This window comes from Hippoglossus hippoglossus, chromosome 4, assembly GCF_009819705.1.
Source record: "Hippoglossus hippoglossus isolate fHipHip1 chromosome 4, fHipHip1.pri, whole genome shotgun sequence".
Classification (NCBI taxonomy): domain Eukaryota; kingdom Metazoa; phylum Chordata; class Actinopteri; order Pleuronectiformes; family Pleuronectidae; genus Hippoglossus; species Hippoglossus hippoglossus.
The window spans coordinates 3,205,143-3,223,548 of record NC_047154.1 but is presented as its reverse complement, the minus strand read 5'-3'; the positions used below and the strand labels follow the sequence as shown (position 1 = coordinate 3,223,548).

Sequence of the window (18,406 nt, the reverse complement as noted above, 5' to 3'; positions counted from 1 at the left end):
GACTGTCAATTGTTGTATGGTCTACGGTTGTAAAATAATCAGATCATTTAAGTCAGATCAGTTTCACTCGAGTCATTTTGTGTCATGAATGGATTCATATAGAGACAACTAACTAACATTATTACGCTAGGGTCAGGCACATCCTCACTGGTTGTAAAATAAGTATCTCCTAAGGTAGGTATACGTTGATACACAACCAGATAATGCCTTGCAGCAACACTAGAAACTAAGTGAACTGCTACCAATGCCTTGCCATCCAAAACATCGAATGCAGTTTAAAGGACAACATTTATCCGCGAGAGGGAACAGGGAAAGAGAGGGCCTCCTCCACTGGCCACTAGTGGTCAGTTGGAGCAAGTCCGAGACTGGGAGATGCTGGTGGATGTGGGGCAGCGACTTACAGTCCCATCACATATTGTCACTACCACCCTAAGACCTGACCTGATAATCTGATCTAATACCATGTGCATCGTCTACTTTTTAGAATTGACAGTACCCTAGGTGGATAATGTTGACGAAGCAAATGAGAGGAAAAGGCTGTGGTATGCAGACCTTGCATTTGAGGCACAGCAATGAGGCTGGAAAGCAATAGCTTGCCCTGTGGAGGTTGGCTGCACCATTAGGTTGCACAAAGATCTGGAGATCCATCGACAAGCCCTGCGCCGGACCATAAAAGAAACATCACACACTGCAGAACGCTGCAGCCAATGGCTCTGGATCAGGAGGAAAGATCCCAACTGGGCCCCAATATGCTAGGGACATGCACCCAGGTCTGATCAACCTGTGGTGGGCCTGCCTTAAAAGAGGATGTCTTGTGATTACAGTTTTTTTCGATTGCACAAACACTAAAATCAAAAGTATTACACAATTATCAAAACCTTACACTCAAGGAGCAAAACATCGGCCCAGATTTGCACCACTATAAGCACAATGTCAGCTTCACACTTTTTGCAAAACAATACACACAGTATTTTCAAAACACTAAACACACTTGTCTACATTAAACACAGAAGTATATCAAGATGTCACTTCCTTGCAATTCCAAAGCACTGACTGTCAAATGACCCCCCCTATGAGCCAATTGGTTCAACACAGCCATCAGGTGCGCAAACACATGATTGCTAAATTGTAGACACACCAATCAGGTTTAAGCACTATAAAAATGCAGCAGGTGAGTTCACCTGTCTTCAACCAAAATGGAAGGAGTCAGAAGAAGAAGAAGAGTGAGGGTGAGAGGGGGAATCCACGGAGGAGGAGAAGGAGGAAGAGGAAGAGGCGGAGGACGTGCCAGAGGCCGAGGTGGAGGTAGAGGTAGAGGTAGAGGAAGAGGAAGAGGAAGAGGAAGACCTGAAGCAGGAGGAGAACGTGCTCAAAGAAGAAGAGGACCAAATTTATCAAATGAAATTCGCGCAACACTAGTTGACCATGTCGTGAACCACGGATTGACGCTGAGGGAGGCTGGACTAAGAGTTCAGCCAAATCTTAGCAGATATACGGTGAAATATGTCATTGTAACTGTACTGGATACAGAATTTTCTGTTTGTCTGATATTTGCTGAGCTTACAGTGTTATGCACACTACTGTAGTAGCGTGAAAACTGGGACATGTTTTGTTGTGATTCTCCATGTTGACATTTTGACTGATTTGGGAATATGGAGAGAAATAAATTATAATTTCATCAGTCTGCAGCATTGGTCTTGTGTAGTGTTTGGTGAATTTATTGTATATTTGCACTTTCTCTGTGTACTTCACTTACAGTACTCTAATCACTGAGAAGTAGAATTGCTAAAAGTGTTTTAGGTTAGCAACAGCAGTGTGTAACTGGTTCAAACTGAATTAAGTCATATGAAACCTGTGTGTTTCATATGGTAACAAAATATGGTTTTGATAAATTAGTGTATAGTTTTTACAAGAGTGTTTCATTTTGCAAAGGATCTGAGGTGTTTTGCTAATTGGGTGTGTGGTTGTGCTAATTGTGTGTAGTGTTTTGAAACACCGGGCCCTGTTTTGAAAATCGTGCTTAAGCAATCGAGAAAAACTGTAAAAGGCCTAAACACCTGATGACGCTAAGGTACACAACTGAAGATATGTCCCTAACATCCGCTGGTGGTCACTAACATCCGCTAACATCAAATGGCAATAGGCATTAATTGCTGCGGTCGAACGTACAAGGAACATTCTCCATCTTGTCCTATGTTCTAAAATGGTACAGAGTTTAGTTTAAAAAGGCTAAAGAGGTAATGATGTCTGATCTACTGAGCAGCCACATGGCTTTCATAGTACTGCCATAATACCCAGCAGCCAGTCAGATTTATCTTTATCCTCAGCGTACCCTCAAGTTCGGCCTGTATCATTGATCAGAAGGTCAAAACACTTGATGACGCTAAGGTGCACAACTGAAGTTATGTTCCTAACATCCGCTGGTGGCCCCAACACCTGCTAACATCTAATGTTTTTTTTGTGGTAATTTGTGCAGAAGACCTTCAGATGTACAAGGGATATTCTACATCTTATCCTATATATTAAATCATATAAACTCTTGTTGCTTTTTACATAAGTGAGATATAAAAAATATGTTGCAGTTGTAATATTTCCATCTTCCTGGAGAAATTTAACTCCAAAATTGAATTAGTTGAGATCTCAAATTTCCTTCAAAATTAAGACAAACACAATCAAGTAACACTGTATCGATTTACGGTGATAGTCAGCAGCAACTGTGTCTTATTCTGAAAATATCTGACAGTTAGATGCTTACTATCGCTATTTGATCACCAGCCATAATGAGGTCACTCTACTCTGCCTAATACAGCTTGTTGGAGCTAAGTTCAGGTGAAGGTGCTGATGGCTGATGAATTAAAGGAAGAAACTAAACTTGCACCTGTGAAACAGTGAATTTTCAGCTTGTAAAACAGCAAAACTTTAGTCTCAGTGGAATAAATCCTGAGAACAAATTATTCGATTTTGAATCTTTTAATAATTGTTTTAAATATGGGAGGGAACCGGAGCACCTGGAGAAAAGCCACAACAAGACTTAAGTCTGAGTGGAATAAATACTGAGAGCAAATAATTCCATTTCATACATTTTATTCATTCTTATAAATGTGGGGATAACAGGAGCACCGGGAGAAAACATATTTAAATTTGAAAGTGAAGTTATCGGAATAACATCATCCACCTTTTATCTCCGGAAGAAGGAAGAGAAGCCTGCTCTGAAAGAGGAGAAGATGCCAGGCTTTTTGCACAGGCGTCTTTTCAAAGAGGAGCTAATTGATATCTCTAGTTCTGGATCATTTAAAAGAAAGGAAACCAATAGCATCTCTGGACAAGGCCACTTCTTACACAACTCCTTGAAAATGACCTCGTCAAGGATTGTGTTGGGGTTGAAAGTTGAGTCAATGTCTTTGACCTCGGCCCATATTCTCTCCAGCAGATGATGACTTGTGTCTGTTATGTCGACATCAGTCCGGGTCACCTTTGCCTTATTATAGCTTCGTGTGATGAGCTGGTCCAAGAGAACACTGACATACATTTTATATCTGTCTGCTGAAAGCATCTTTGCAATCTTCTCCCTGGAGTTGCTGTCTGATGATGCTGAGTTCTCCTTTTCTTTGCTGACCTCTGATGATGTTGTCTGCTTCGATCTTTTCTCCTCAATGCTGCTGACCACTGCTGGTGTTGACTGCTTCGATCTTTTCTTCCCACTGCTGCTGACCTCTGATGATGTTGACTGCTTCGATGTTTTCTCCTCAATGCTGTTGAACTCTGATGATGTTGACTGCTTAGATCTTTTCTTCCCTCCGCTGCTGACCTCTGATGATGACGTCTGCTTCGTTCCTTTCTCCTCAATTCCGTTGAACACTGCTGGTGTTGACTGCTTCGATCTTTTATTCTCACTGCTGCTGACCTCTGATGATGAAGTCTGCTTCAATCCTTTGTCCTCAATTCCGTTGAACACTGCTGGTGTTGACTTCTTCGGTCTTTCATTCCCTCCGCTGCTGACCTCTGATGATGTTGACTGCTTCGATGTTTTCTCCTCAATGCTGCTGACCTCTGATGATGATGACTGCTTGTTTGTTTCCAGTGAGTCGATGGCCATAAAAGCCTCTGACACCCTTTTTGTGTGGCAGTTAACTTGGTTGTTCAGCCACCAGCTTATCAAGGACAGAAAACAAAACACCCTGGTCTGAATGTCTGCATATATGCCCCTGTGTGCCTTAGGAACAGCCACCTTTTTCACTGGACCTGAACTAATGTCTGAATTCCTTCCAGGTGCGATGTGCGCATAGATGAGATCTGAAAGTTGTTTTGTGAATACAAGAACCTTTTCAGATGGAGGCTTTTTCAGTGTTTGGAATGCAGAACTTTCATTTCCACCTCCCGGCTTCTCCTTCTCCAGAAGCACAGCATCAATACTAGCCATCAATGACTGTATCGTCAGCCTCCTATTGACTTTGGTCTCCTCCTTGAATTTTTTCGCGACCCCTGTCAGTATTTGAAGCGTCCCTGCTGTGGCAAAAGTCTTTATGAAAAGACTATTGATCGTCCTCATTCCTTTACTGATTGAGAGGTTTGGCTGTGGAGATTCATTTTCATTTTTGCTTTCCTTATTGATTGACTCAATAATTTCATCCAAAGCCATATCAATCTCTGGAGAAAACGATGAATTGAGAAAGAGGCTGTCATTGAACTCATTAAAGAAGTCTGTGATGTCAGTCAAGCTATTGTTGATTGTTTCCTGGACAAGCATCTTCCCACTGTCCATACTGCTTGTTGTTGAACCTCCCTCTGAGGAACTACCTGACTTGGAGCTGACTCCTGAAGAGTGGGAGCTTGAAGAGGTCCTACACATCCGAATGGGATCATCTGAAGCGTCCTGTTCCTCTGAGGAAATGGCCCGACTTTGCCTGCGCGATTGACACTTGAGCAAGAGTTTGATTTTTGCATCTGCCTTTAACGTCTCGCAGGCATAACAGATCATCTTCTGGACTTTAGCGGGGTTAATGAGGCGGGTTGGTATAGGCTTCTCAGAGCTCACACAGGTGGAGCTTGCAGACAAGGTGGAGTTGACAGTCTTCGTCACCTCCTCTACAACCAAGTCTGTGAGCTTATCCAAACTCTTAGACTTTGTTGTGCCTGGTGAAAGACTGTCGTTGAGAGTGTCGCCCAGAATGGACCGAACTTCTTCCTCAGACAAGGGTGCATCGGGACATCGCTTTGCAATGGCATCTGAAACGGTCGTCATTAACTTCAGCAGAAGATCTGCCAACATAAATGTTGTAGCTTCATCCGGTTTGCATGACTTCAACAGCTCCCACTGCTCTGCAGTGATCTTCGTAAAAAAGGACTCGAAGTACGGGCGGACAGTCTCTACCTTTATATCCATTTGTTTCACTCTCCGAGTGATCTCCATTGCGACTGTTGTTTGTTTCAATGTGTGTTACGAATTGTTATTTTCGCTGTTCAAGATGTGTTTTCCAAATTCTCATGAAAAATCTCTTATCTTCTTTGTTCTACCAATTCGCTGGTTAGTGCAGACTGATTCTTCACTTCTTATTTTTCTGAGATAAAGAGCACCTTTAAAGAATAGAAAGGGAATTGAAGCAAAGGAGTTTAAAGGAATTGAAGCAAAGGGGGTTAAAGGAATTGAAGCAAAGGAGGTTTAAGAAATTCAAACAAAGGGGGTTAAAGGAATATGATGTGACTAATAGATCAAAGGAAACCATAAACTGTTTTGCCTGCTGCCGTCTGGCTGACGGTACCGCAGCATCCGGGCCCGCACCACCAGGCTCAGAGACAGTTTCATCCCCCAGACCATAAGACTTTTAAACTCCTCCAATCTGCAATAACTCCACTAAACCAGCACCTTAGCATATTTGCACTATTGCACATAATTGCACTATTGTTTTTTTTCTTTAGGTGTATATATATATTTAGATATATATATTTTATTTTCTATTTTCAATTTTGTATATTCTATTTTATATTATTTTATTCAATATTTTATTGCTTGTAATATGCGGAGCATTGCTATAAGAGAGCCTGTGACCCAAGCATTTCATTGCCAGCGACTGCTTAATGTAATTGTTGTGCATTTGACAATAAACTCTTGAATCTTGAATCTTGAATCCATTTGGATCGACCTTGTATTGCAGTACCTCTAGGAACGGTGCACCAACTCAGTAGATGGCGGTAATCAGTCCAAAATACTCTGTTTAATCTATGACAATACCATGACACAAAGAAGTTGTGATGGAAATTCATCTTGAGATTTGAAATAATGAAATTCTCAGACTGGAGTTGCCTTTGAGTATTTATAATAATAAGCTCTGCAGAGGTTACACAACAAGCACGGGTGCTCAAAATGGAACTGGCCGCAAGTTCACAAAAGCCAGAACTTATACAAAGAGGCGTTTCATTAAACATAATATGAAAAAAGACATGAAAGACATGAGATCATCATCTGTGTCTGTCCGTCCGCTGTAGCAGTTGGAAGAAAAACATCACCAAATAAGGGCATGCACCCTGTTTATCAAGGTCATAGCAGTGAGACACCGCCAAGTAAGGGTTCCATCCTGTCAGGTAGACAGTATCACAGCAGTGAGACACCTGGTCAGGGGGATTTCCAATACCTTAGACACTGGTCAGTGCAATTTTCCACTACACTTCCCCCTTTGATCATCAATAAAAATATGATCACTAACGAAAAATAATCAAGAAACATCATAATCTCATTAACCATTATCAAAATTTAACATACTGTATTGATTGGCATAAGTAACTCATATTAAAATGTAATAAAACGTTAAATGTCAACATACAGTATATCTAAGGTTGAAAATATCCAGTAAAAACTTTTTTAATTCTTGCTTGGAAGTAAAATTTATTCAGTATGTACAAACTTGATAAAGTAACTCACATCAAGCTTAAAAATTCACAGAGATTCAAATTAAAGCATCATAAAATATGAAGTTGAAAGGATAATTGCAGTAGCTGTTTTTGTCTAGTGAAATCACTAAGAAACACATAAGCAAGCTGGGGGGAGAAAATAACATAAGAAACCTAAAATTGAGTATCGTCATCAGAACCATCTGTGCTGTCAGTGTCCAGGTAGGGAGGGATGGGGAATAAGTTACGGATCAAGGGGACCTGAATCACTTCTCTTGTGTCTAGTCAAATTTGCATGTGCTGGATGGTTCTGAGAGGACACCGTAAGAAAAGACAGTTCGTTAGATCATCAGAGACTTTTACAGGAGTGCATCTAGACAGAATAATGTGCAAAACAATAATAGAGGAGATCATGAGTAACACGTATAGCGAGCCTCTCAGGCCACACAACCCTGGATGTCGAAATGGATGCCATGGCCGTGGCCTGTCCATCTTTCACTGCTGTGTGGTTTGTGAGCAGTACCTGGTAGGGCCCTTGCCACCTGTTTCCTGATGTCTGAAAGAGAAGAAGTCAGGTTAGAGCAATAGGACAACATATCATGATCACAAAAGTCTGTGGATGGAAGTGGAGAAGACGGAGGATCCACACCAATGTGGGGTTCGTTTTCTCATCCTCATGTACATCAGCACCAGAGGCAGGACTTTTGTCGATGCAAGACCTGTGCCTTCACAGCACTTTGCAAGTTTAGTTTTGAGTGTGCCGTTCTCTCGTTCCACAGTTCCACCACTGGCTGGATGATATGCACAGTGTGTTCGCACATCCATAGTTAGATGAGAACCGAGTTGTTTGACAGCTTCGTTTACGAAGTGTCTGCCGTTGTCACTGGAAATTCTGCTAGGAATTCCCCATCGTGGAATAATGTCTCTTAACAATGCAAAATGGCAGACGGAAGATCTGTGATGAAACCGTGGTGTGCTATCTTTTTACCAGAAGATGTGAGGAAGTTTCTGTGTTGCCAAAGGGCGCCAAAATCATGAGTTACACCGAACGCATATCTGGAGTCAGTGTAGACTGTGAGTGTTTTACCAGTAGCCAATTTGCATGCTTCCGTGAGTGCGATGAACTCTGCTGCCTTGGCTGAGAGGTGATGAGAAAGAGAACTCTAGAGGAGAACTTCTTTATCTGAACAAACCAACACAGTTAGTATCAGAGACAGGGTCACGTGAGGCGGACCCATCGACATACAGAATCAAGTCAGAGTTAGAAAGAGGTTCGTCAGAGAGGTCAGGTCGTGGGGAACACTGGACTTGAAGTTCAGCCAACCCAGCCTGGGTTCAAAGTTGAACAGCGTTTCACTGTGATGTTGGGCATGTCAAGAAGAACAGTGTGATACCACAACCAGCGAGCAGCAGAGAGATTTGAGGTCTTCTGTTCTGTAAGAATGAGAGACACAGTATGAGGAACAAGGAGTGTCAAGTCAGAGTAACCTACTATGTCTCGTGAGGCAAGGACGGCTTTTTTCACAGGCGGCCACTGCACGCAAACAACGTGGAAGGCCGGCTGCCACCGGATCAAGTTCGGCGGAGAAGTAGGCGACAGGGCGATATTTGTCACCATGAGACTGAAGGAAGACGGAAGTCATGCAGCGGTCTCTCTCATCCACAGCCTGAACAAAAGGTTTGTCAGGGTTAGGGAGAGCAAGAGTGGGAGATTGCTGCAGCGTCTTCTTCAGAGTGACAAATGCCTCGTCTGCCTCGTGAGTCCAAACGACACGTTCGTGAGGAGTGAGTGATTTGCCATGGTACAGAGCACCTAAAGGGGCTTCAAGAAGAGCAAAGTCAGGAATGAACGTTCTACGATGAATGACATGAGTTGTTTCTTCGTCAAGGGTTTAGGCATGTTAACAATAGCTTCTACTCTCTTATCAGACAGGGATTTGCCATCTTTGGTGACGACATGACCCAGAAACGTGACAGTTTGTTGAACAAACTAGTTTGCTGAGGCTGCCTTTATGGCCCTCACGAGCCAGATGTCTCAGCAAAGCGATCGTATTTGTTTCACATTGCTCCTGTGTGGGACTGGCAATTAGTAGATCATCAACATACTGCAAGAGAGCTGAACCCGGAATGAGGATGAGGGATTCAAGACTGTTCCTGAGAGCCTGATTGTATAATGATGGAGATTCACAGTAGCCTTGACACAGGCATGTGAAAATGTAGGCCTTGTTTTCAAAATTAAAAGCTAACCAGTACTGGCTGTCCCTGTGGACAGGAACACAAAAAAAAGCATTGGATAAGTCTACAACCGAAAACCACGCTGCATTAGACGGAATTTGGGAAAACAGTGTGTATGGGTCGGGAACAATATGCTATCGAGCAATTACAGCATCATTCACAGCCTTCAGATCCTGCACAAACCGCCACTCAGTAGGTTGACCTTTGTCTCTGATCTTCTTAACTGGGAACAGTGGAGTGCGGACCGATGAATCAGGGCAGGGGACAATTACACCAGCCTGCAAAAAGGATTCAAAAACAGGACGTATCCCCTCCACTGCTTTCTGTCTGAGTGGATATTGTTCATTACATGGCCTATAATCAGATTTTGGAGTGATTTTGCCCACATTATATTTGTCCTTTGCCCACAGTGTTTCAGGCAGATCTGAAAGTAAAGGAGAAAACATCAGAGGGGCTGGACAACATTGCATAAGAATGAAGGTGATTTTCAGTCACAACAAATGAGCGTGTGGCTGGAGAACAGAAGGTTGGAGACATTTTTTGATCAAATGCACTCAGACTGGGTGAATACATTACATCAGGCGTGGTTGTGGGTTGCCAATCAACGGCAGCCTGGCATGATCTGACAAATGGGCCTAAGTCTTGCCACTGGTCATCATGGGACTTGGAGAGCGAGATGTGAGGGCTGGAATTCGAGACGCGAAACAGTGCCATCTGTTGGTCAGTGAGTGAGACGGAAGCTGCACTTCTGGAACCAGACCAAAAAATATTGGACACTTTCAGAGAATCATCAGGAAAAGGCAAAAACAGAGATTCATAAACGTGATCTGCTGTGTCTGTCACATGTGAAGTGCAGTGCAATGAATCAGTGTGCATAAAATCAGAAAAAAGGGGTGTCGAGAGACCCTGACCTAGAGAGCAGATCAGTGGAGGCATTTATAGGAAGTTGCCACTGATATACAAGCAGCTGCTCATGTGTGGTCTGTGACATTGTGAAGAAGAATTGTGCATAACTGTCACTCCATCAGGGGAGGATACTAAATTGAGGCCTAACACATCATCAAATCTCTTTCTAATAGATTAATTGGGCAACAGGGAGACAACAGAAAATCATATTCAAACCTTATGGGATGTTTGTCAAACTGAGCGGTGCATTTGAGAGGTTTTGTGAAATTTTCTTTGACATTGGCACCACTGGCACCTTGAGAGAATATAAAGCGACCACTCATCTCAGGAGATGTGGGCAAATCTGACATCCTAACCACAGAATAACCTGCACCAGAGTCGACCATGAAATTAAGTTTGTGACCGTTAACACACAGTTCGAGTTGAGGCATTTTCTTAAAAGCATCACTATTGTACTTAACATAAGAACCACAAAGTTGTGTTTGCTCTGGTGTGTGTGTGTGTGTGCGATTAGTTTAGCAAGCAATTTCTTCATTGCTGGAGCTTTTGTGTGTATGTGTGGTTAGAATTGCAAGCGATTTCTTCATTGCTTTAGCTTCTGTGTGTGTGTGTGTTTCACTTCCCTTTCTCTGATCCTCGGCGGGTAGATTGGTCGTCTCCCCCCCGTCTGCCCCCTCCTCACTTTCTGCATTTCAGTCGGCAGTGAAAGTTCTTGTCTCCCCGTCCTCTCGCTGCTGGGGGCAGTCCCTTGCCCAGTGTACAGAGAAGCCTCGCCCACGGCCACGTCCGCGCCCCTCTCTTCCTGGTACAGTGAAGTTGGCTCCGCTCTCAGCGTTATCTTGTCTGCGTGGCCTTGACAGTGCTGACACAGCCTGCATCATGGTTAGCTGTGCTTTCTGGAGTTGTTGATTCTTTTTCTGCTGAGTTTTGTCTTTGGTTTCTTTGTGTTGACGTTCAGCATGTTCAGCATTACATCTGACCACTGTCAAGCGAGCATCCTCAAGCCCGATGCAGGTGTGGCCTACGTCTGCCCGTAGTGGGGGGAGCAGACCATTCAGGAAGGCCTGTTTCAGATGTGTTTCATAAGCCCCTGGCTTGTTGCCAAGGGTGTCAGGTATGGGGATGATTACCGTCCTGTGTTGATTAAACAGGACGGTCAGACGTGTGAGGAAATCTCCTACGGTTTCGCCTGGTTGTTGTTTGCACCCCCTTATTTTGGACATGTCAATTTTATTTGGGGAAGGCGGTCCTCAGGGCGTTGAGGAGTGTGTTGAGAGCGTTGACGTATGCTGCATTAACCGCATCATCCCAGTCTGGTGAAGTCAGACGGAGGTCTCCCCCACAGTGCGGACAAATCTTTGCAAAGTTAGTGGGGCCTAAAGATGACGAAGAGGTGGCGTCATCATTCAGTCCTCCCGCTGCCCCGTCTCCATAGACTGGGAGAGTGGTGGGTGGAGTCTGAGATGGGCCTGATCATTGATTGGTGGAGTCTGGTCTCTGCACATCATATGGAGGAGGGTTTTGTCGTAGGTGAGGAGGAAGGCAGGTGTCGAGGCAAGGACTGCCACACCCTGTAATGGAGAATACAGAGATCTATATGATTTCTTTTCTACTTTCTCAGTTTCCTTCTTATCAACCTTAGCCATCTGTTTAAATGTTTGTTTTCTGTCCCTACACTCTGCCTCTTTTTCCCACATTTCAAGACACTTTCTTATTATCTTCTGTCTTTCCACATTGCGACCTTGATTTTATTTTATTTTTTATTTTTTATTTTTTTGTTGCTTTTTAATTCTTCCTCTTTCTCGAGGAGTTTCTCTCTCAAAAGTTTATTTTTTTTCGACAATGAATGACCCGTTATGAGGAAAAGCAAAGTCTCTGGATCATATTGGAAGAAAATGTCACACTTTCCCGTCCTCACTCTTGCAACCATAAAGCCCACCATTTGGACTTTCTGGGTTCTGAAGTCCCTGACTTCCATTGTTACCCATCCTTATCAATTAAGTGTATGAAATCGTGCACATCTACAATTTCCCTTGAACACTCAATTTAAGACGTGGACATCTCCACGAATCCTTGTTTCTTTCTCCGGCAAAACAGGAAAAATGCTAGGATGATTGCCACAAGGACGAGTCAGATTAACATCATTAATCCACAATAATCCAGAGAGAATGACTAATACACCCGTTCCAAAGAAAACCCTTTAAATGTATTATTTCTTATGTTTGATTTTGTATTTGAGAAATCATCTAAACAGTCATGAAAATCAGAATTTCAACATCTCACCAGATATAAGATGACCAAAGAGAGGTCTTTGGATCCCTGTGTAGAAGGTCTGGAACCCAAGTTATTTCGGCCCTCTCTTCTCTTAACCGTTGGAGGTAAAGGCAGAAGATTTTCTCTCCTGGGTGGTCAGCCACCGAAGACTTCTCGGGTCCAGACGATCTTTCAAGGGATCCTGTTTGTGACGCCAAGTTTGTGATGGAAATTCATCTTGAGATTTGAAATAATGAAATTCTCAGACTGGAGTTGCCTTTGAGTATTTATAATAGTAAGCTCTGCAGAGGTTACACAACAAGCACAGGTGCTCAAAATGGAACTGGCCGCAAGTTCACAAAAGCCAGAACTTATACAAAGAGGCGTTTCATAAAACATAATATGAAAAAAGACATGAAAGACATGAGATCATCATCTGTGTCTGTCCGTCCGCTGTAGCAGTTGGAAGAAAAACATCGACAAATAAGGGCATGCACCCTGTTTATCAAGGTCATAGCAGTGAGACACCGCCAAGTAAGGGTTCCATCCTGTCAGGTAGACAGTATCACAGCAGTGAGACACCTGGTCAGGGGGATTTCCAATACCTTAGACACTGGTCAGTGCAATTTTCCACTACAAAGTTTTTTTACAGTTATCTTTTGGGATCACATGATGAAAGTCACTTTCCCAACATATTTTAAGGCCCTCCAACTTTGGAAATGTATATAAATATAATCATAGAATTTTGATGCTCCCTTATTTTTGTGCTCCATCTTAGGTGAGAGATCTTCAATTCCAGTTGTACCTTGAAAATGTGTTTATTTGAAATACAGCAATGCCTAATTTAATAACCAATGCCTAGGTACACTGAGTGGAACTAATGCAGTCCCATACAAAATGCCATATATTATATAAATATTGTACATTTCATGAAGGTAGGACATGTTTTAGGGCTGTTGGTGTTGGATTGTATTAGTTTTAGCTTGGTGTACCTAATAAACTGCTTCACTTAGTTCCTTATGCAATACGTTACCCTTCATGTCCATTGTATAATACTTTGTGCATTGTCAGGGATTTGTTCTGCAGTTGAAAAACAAATGACTTAAGATAAATTGTGAATAAAATTCACATATTTTTCATTTGGAGAAGTGATGAATGTCACTGTCTGATCTGTGTCAGCACCAAAGTTGAGATCTGCGATTTTATTTTATGGTTTGTATTAAGCATATATTTAACAAAGCACTTTGTCAACTCCAAATACAAATGACTTCTGAGTCCTGTGTTCTATTGCTCTTTTCAAAATGTCAGTTTTTACTATGTATGACTGATCTGTGGAGAAAGGCATTTTCTTCTTCATCATTCCTGTGTATGCTGAGTGAATATTATAGAAGTGACACTAAATCTGATTCTGATTGTGTTGCAAGTTGATTTAGCGCAGCATCGCACAAGCCAAGAAGTTAAAACCTGAACAATACGAGCTCTTCACAGAAATATCAGTAGCCTGATGACCAGTCGGACACTCAGCTGCTACCGCAGCTGGTTAGGGACGGCTACAGCTGCAGCAGCTCCAGCCGTCCCTAACCTCTATCCAGACTCCGACCTTGTTGCAGCGGAGGATGTGGACAGGCTTCCAGCATACACCACTCCATATCTGGCAGCCCATATTCCACGGCAAAATGGAAAAAGGACAATTCATGGCCTAAATGCAACCTCGCAAGCACCGAGGGGGCGCTAGTCAGTTATTTTGCCACGCCCATTCCTTAAAACCATCTGAATGTCTGCAGGGGGGGGCTGTTGTTACACAAATGTAGTTTGAGGGAGGTTGAACCTCCAACACCGAAGTTATAGTAATTTCGTGTGTCACGGTGAGTTGATGAACTTTGACGCCACGCCACTATTATGGCGTTTGACGAAAAGTCACAATAATGTTATGCCTACATTATCAATGTCTTGAGACCCATTTGATACAGTTTGACATGGCTGCGAGCAGTGGGTGAGGAGGAATGCCTCCAAGTGTAAGACGTTCCAAAAACAAGACATTTCTTGTTTCCACCAGGGGGCGCTGTGATTTTAAGTCAAGATTTCTGTGTAGATGTCATCAGGCCGGGACTTTTGTCTTACTTGTCTAGTTTGGAGTCGATTGGACCTTGTATGTCCGGGATACAGAACCTCGTGTTTTGATGGTGTGTAATCAAACTTTGATGCCACGCCACAGTCACACCGTGTGATGAAAAATCGATCTTTGAGTTAGTTTTTATCTCCATCTTGTTGTGATGACACTCATCTCAATTTGAAGTTGATCAGATGAAAGCCCTGGGACAAGTTCGTCAAAGTAAAAATGTGGAATATGGCCAAAATGGCCACTAAATGCAAAATGGTGGGCTTCCTGTTGCGTTTTTCGTAATGCCCCTTGAGACTTTTTTGTATGACTGGTCACGATACACCTGGGCTACGATTTTTGTGAAGATCGGTCAAAGGGAAACCTAGGGTCTGCGTTCCAGGGGGCGCTGGTGAGCCATTTTGCCACGCCCATTTCAAGTCACTCCAGAATACGTACATTTTCACCACTTTCTAATTTACTGCAAACTTTAGAATATCTTTGTTGAAGCCCTCAAAAAGCCCCTTCTTTTGCCTGAATAATAATAATAATCCTTTCAATTTCAATAGCGCCTCCCACCGTCGGTGCTCGGGCCCTAATAATTCACCTTGCTTAGAATGTAAGGGGAAAATTACATACGCTATTCTAAAGGAGCACGGGTGGATCTGTCACGCTGTGTACGGGCGCCGCCCACTGACCCTCTTACAATAAACGAATAATACTTTATAGGACCGATAACCTTGTCATCTGGCCCCACCACATATGAAGGAATATATATAATAACGAAATTAACCCAGAACGTTGCAATTAATAATCTGTATTTTCAATGAACCTAATTATACACACGTAGCACCTGGACATGTGCCCGCAAACAAAGACGGGAAAGTGAACCCAACCACTCAACTTTAAACAAATCACATTACCTGAAATGCTCTTGAAGAGGCTCAGTTTACCGCTGAGTGTGTTCTTGTCGTACTCTCGCACCAAGATGTTGAGAACATCATCAGCCGCCCCCGTGTTATGGAGGAAGAACTGCAGACACTGAGCTCCAGGTTTGGGGTAAAGCCAGCGACTCTCCAGATAGGAATGGTGCCCAGGTTCAGCAGAGGCTGTGCTGAAGTGCATGAAGTAGCCTTTCCCTGTCAGAGCAGCCGAGAAGCAGGTCATACTAAGCATCCACAGTTTCTCACATTTAATTAAACTACTAATGTTAGCTCTGCATTATTGCCTGTGAAGGTAAATTGTCTTTCAGGAATCCAGACACCCCCCAGGCTTATCTTACTTCTACCAAGGATGTTATGTTTTCACTTCTACATTTGGTAGTTTGATGTATTCCCTGTGTATTCTAGGTATTAGAGAAGATCCTGTCTTCGATCTAAATAGACAGTCTAAAACGTTTCTCATGCAGTTTCTTTACACACTGCAGAGTTCAACTAGGTCTGCTGGGACCCTTACCAGAGTTAGATTTATTTCTCTCTTACAATATTCAGAAACAGTTTTTTATTAATGCCATAAAAAAGAAAAACATTGAAGGGTCGATGCATACCCTGCACAAACACCTTATATCCCAATCAGACAATTAAAACTTTATATTTTAATAATGCCATTTCTTAATCATCTTGTCATATAAACATACGATGACAAATGTTCCATTAGTATATTGTAAATATGTTGAATTTCTAAATGTGGATTTAGAATGTGTTTCTAATGTTATTGGTTGTAAAAGTACAAAACTATAAAGTATAAACTATGAAACGAAAAACTATATGACATAATTTTCTGACCTAATAGTGATGCCATGATGACATCATACCTACAATATAATCATAAATTATTATTTAGACTTCAGGTCATGTCTATAGTCCTAAAGAATGTAGAGATACCTAAAATAAATAATATGATGTCATTTTCTGACTTCTTTGTGACTTGTTCATGTCAATTATCTTAAGATGTAAGATGTGATGAGGAATTATTTTCTGATCAGTATAATTTAGATTTAGATTTTGGTTGATCAATCAGCTCCAAAAGTTAATATTCTAGAGAAACTGTCCTGAGTTAAATGGGAAAAGAAAACAGAACATGTGTTGTTGAAGTGTCCTTGGGCACTTCAGCAAGATATAAGGTTGGCGGTTCAATCCTCATGCCGAAGTGTCCTTGGGCAAGATACTGAACCCCTAAATGACCCTTCATAGATGATGAATGCACTTAATGTAAGTCTCTTTGGATAGAAAGCGTCTGCCAAATGACATGTAATATAATACACATACACATAGACAGGGGTGAAATCAATGCTCTGCTTCCAGTTATGTCAGCGCACAGGGAAATAATTGTTATACTGCTGACAAGAGGATGAGTGTTCCCATTACAGAAGCAGGGCAGTGGACAGCAAACTGAACTATGTTCTTTTCAAGAGTAAACTAAATCCAGAAATTGTGGAACATAATTAAATTACTATGGGGATTAAGGTCTGTTGAATATGGAAGGCAATGCATATGATGCATATATATGATGCTCAATTTAAACTGTGTGTAGGTCAGAAGTGGTAGTTAGTGGTAATGGTGACTTAAGACATGCAGATTCAACCATGAGCTGTTTATCCAGCAGGTAGATACTGCACAAAGTCCTTAATGAAGTATGATCATGTTTATCTTGAAGCATTAAACTATGATCATTAAGCTTGATACTCTGTTTAGTTTACTGTTGTAAAGCAATTCAGCTACTTGTGTTTTTCAGATACACAAACCCTGAGGGTCAGATAGGGAACGGCACCTCTGAAGTCAGATAAGAGGAGCAGTAACATTTATAACCACACAAAGATGCATACTAAGTGTAATCTAAACAGCTATACACCTCACTCTGATCCAATAAATGTAGTGGAGTAAAAAGGTGAAAATTTAAACCTCGCTACTTGAGTAAATGTACTTTGTTACTTGCATCCATTTTTAATGTTTGACAATCACCTTTGCATTGCCCCATGGTGGTGAAGTCGTGCTGAGGCCCTCCACTCACAGAACTGCGTTGTTCCCACTTTGTGTTCCCAGGTTCCTGGATCATCCCACAGATGTTCTCCTGTTCAAAGTCACAGCTGTCCACAAAGGTGGAGGACTCCGCTGTGGACAGGGAAGAGCTGATCAGACACTGATCCAAGGACTCGAATAACCCAAACTTTTCATTTGTTTGACCTTAGCTCTGTCTCCATTCCTCAAAATCCTGGAATTCAAATAAAGTTAATACATTTTTGATTATTCAAAACACAATTATTCAGCCTTTTTAAAATGTATGAAAAGTGTGAGAGACTGGCAAGAGGAGGGTAAGATCACTACTGAATATCAGACCTATAAATAGCTGATGACCTCTTGCATCAGGCTCAATAATCACCTGATGGAAACTTCTTATGTAATCAATCAGGGCACCTCTGATCCACGCTATCATACATACAGATTAATTTGCCCTGCATGGACAGAGTGATGCTGATATGTGCAGGGTGTTGATACTCGCAGTTTGATTACTATGAGTGAGGAAAATAAGCTCAAATAATAAGTTAAAACTAGCAGCGAAAACATGACTGCTGGCATGGGCTCAGAGTGAAATCAATTGGAAACCTTCACTAAAGAAGTGGACCTGGATAAGATGCTATAGTAGCCAGTTTACCTTGTTGGGATGTTAATCAACTCATTACTAAAGGCTTCAATTGCTATTTTCTGCTTGTGTTGCTGGTTAAATACACAATTATACAATCAATCACTGAAATAAACAGTGATCACTTTAGCATTTTATGGCATCTTCAGAGTATTCAAAGTCATGATGCGTATTTGTAAGAGCTGATTAGTGCCCAATATTATCAATAGGCTACATTTTACAATCAGCTTTTGCTAGATAGACTCTGATCGTCCATGTAACCCTGCAAGGTTATTATGAGCCTAACATCATTTTATAGGGTGATTTAGTTTAGTTCAAACACTCCAGGGACTCCTCCAGTACATTTTGGTAGGGACTTGAAGATTTAATCATCCAACGTCATGCAAGAGA

At 42.0% G+C, this 18,406-nt stretch overlaps 1 long non-coding RNA gene across 1 annotated transcript in view; it reads left to right on the top strand.

Moving 5' to 3' along the window:
* Window positions 1-1,497: 1,497 nt before the first annotated feature.
* Window positions 1,498-18,406, top strand: part of LOC117759758 — a 21,722-nt gene continuing 4,813 nt past the window's right edge. Inside the window, exons 1-2 of the long non-coding RNA XR_004613551.1 lie at window positions 1,498-1,511; window positions 15,462-15,466. This is a non-coding gene — a long non-coding RNA (uncharacterized LOC117759758). The remainder of the gene's footprint in view (window positions 1,512-15,461; window positions 15,467-18,406) is intronic.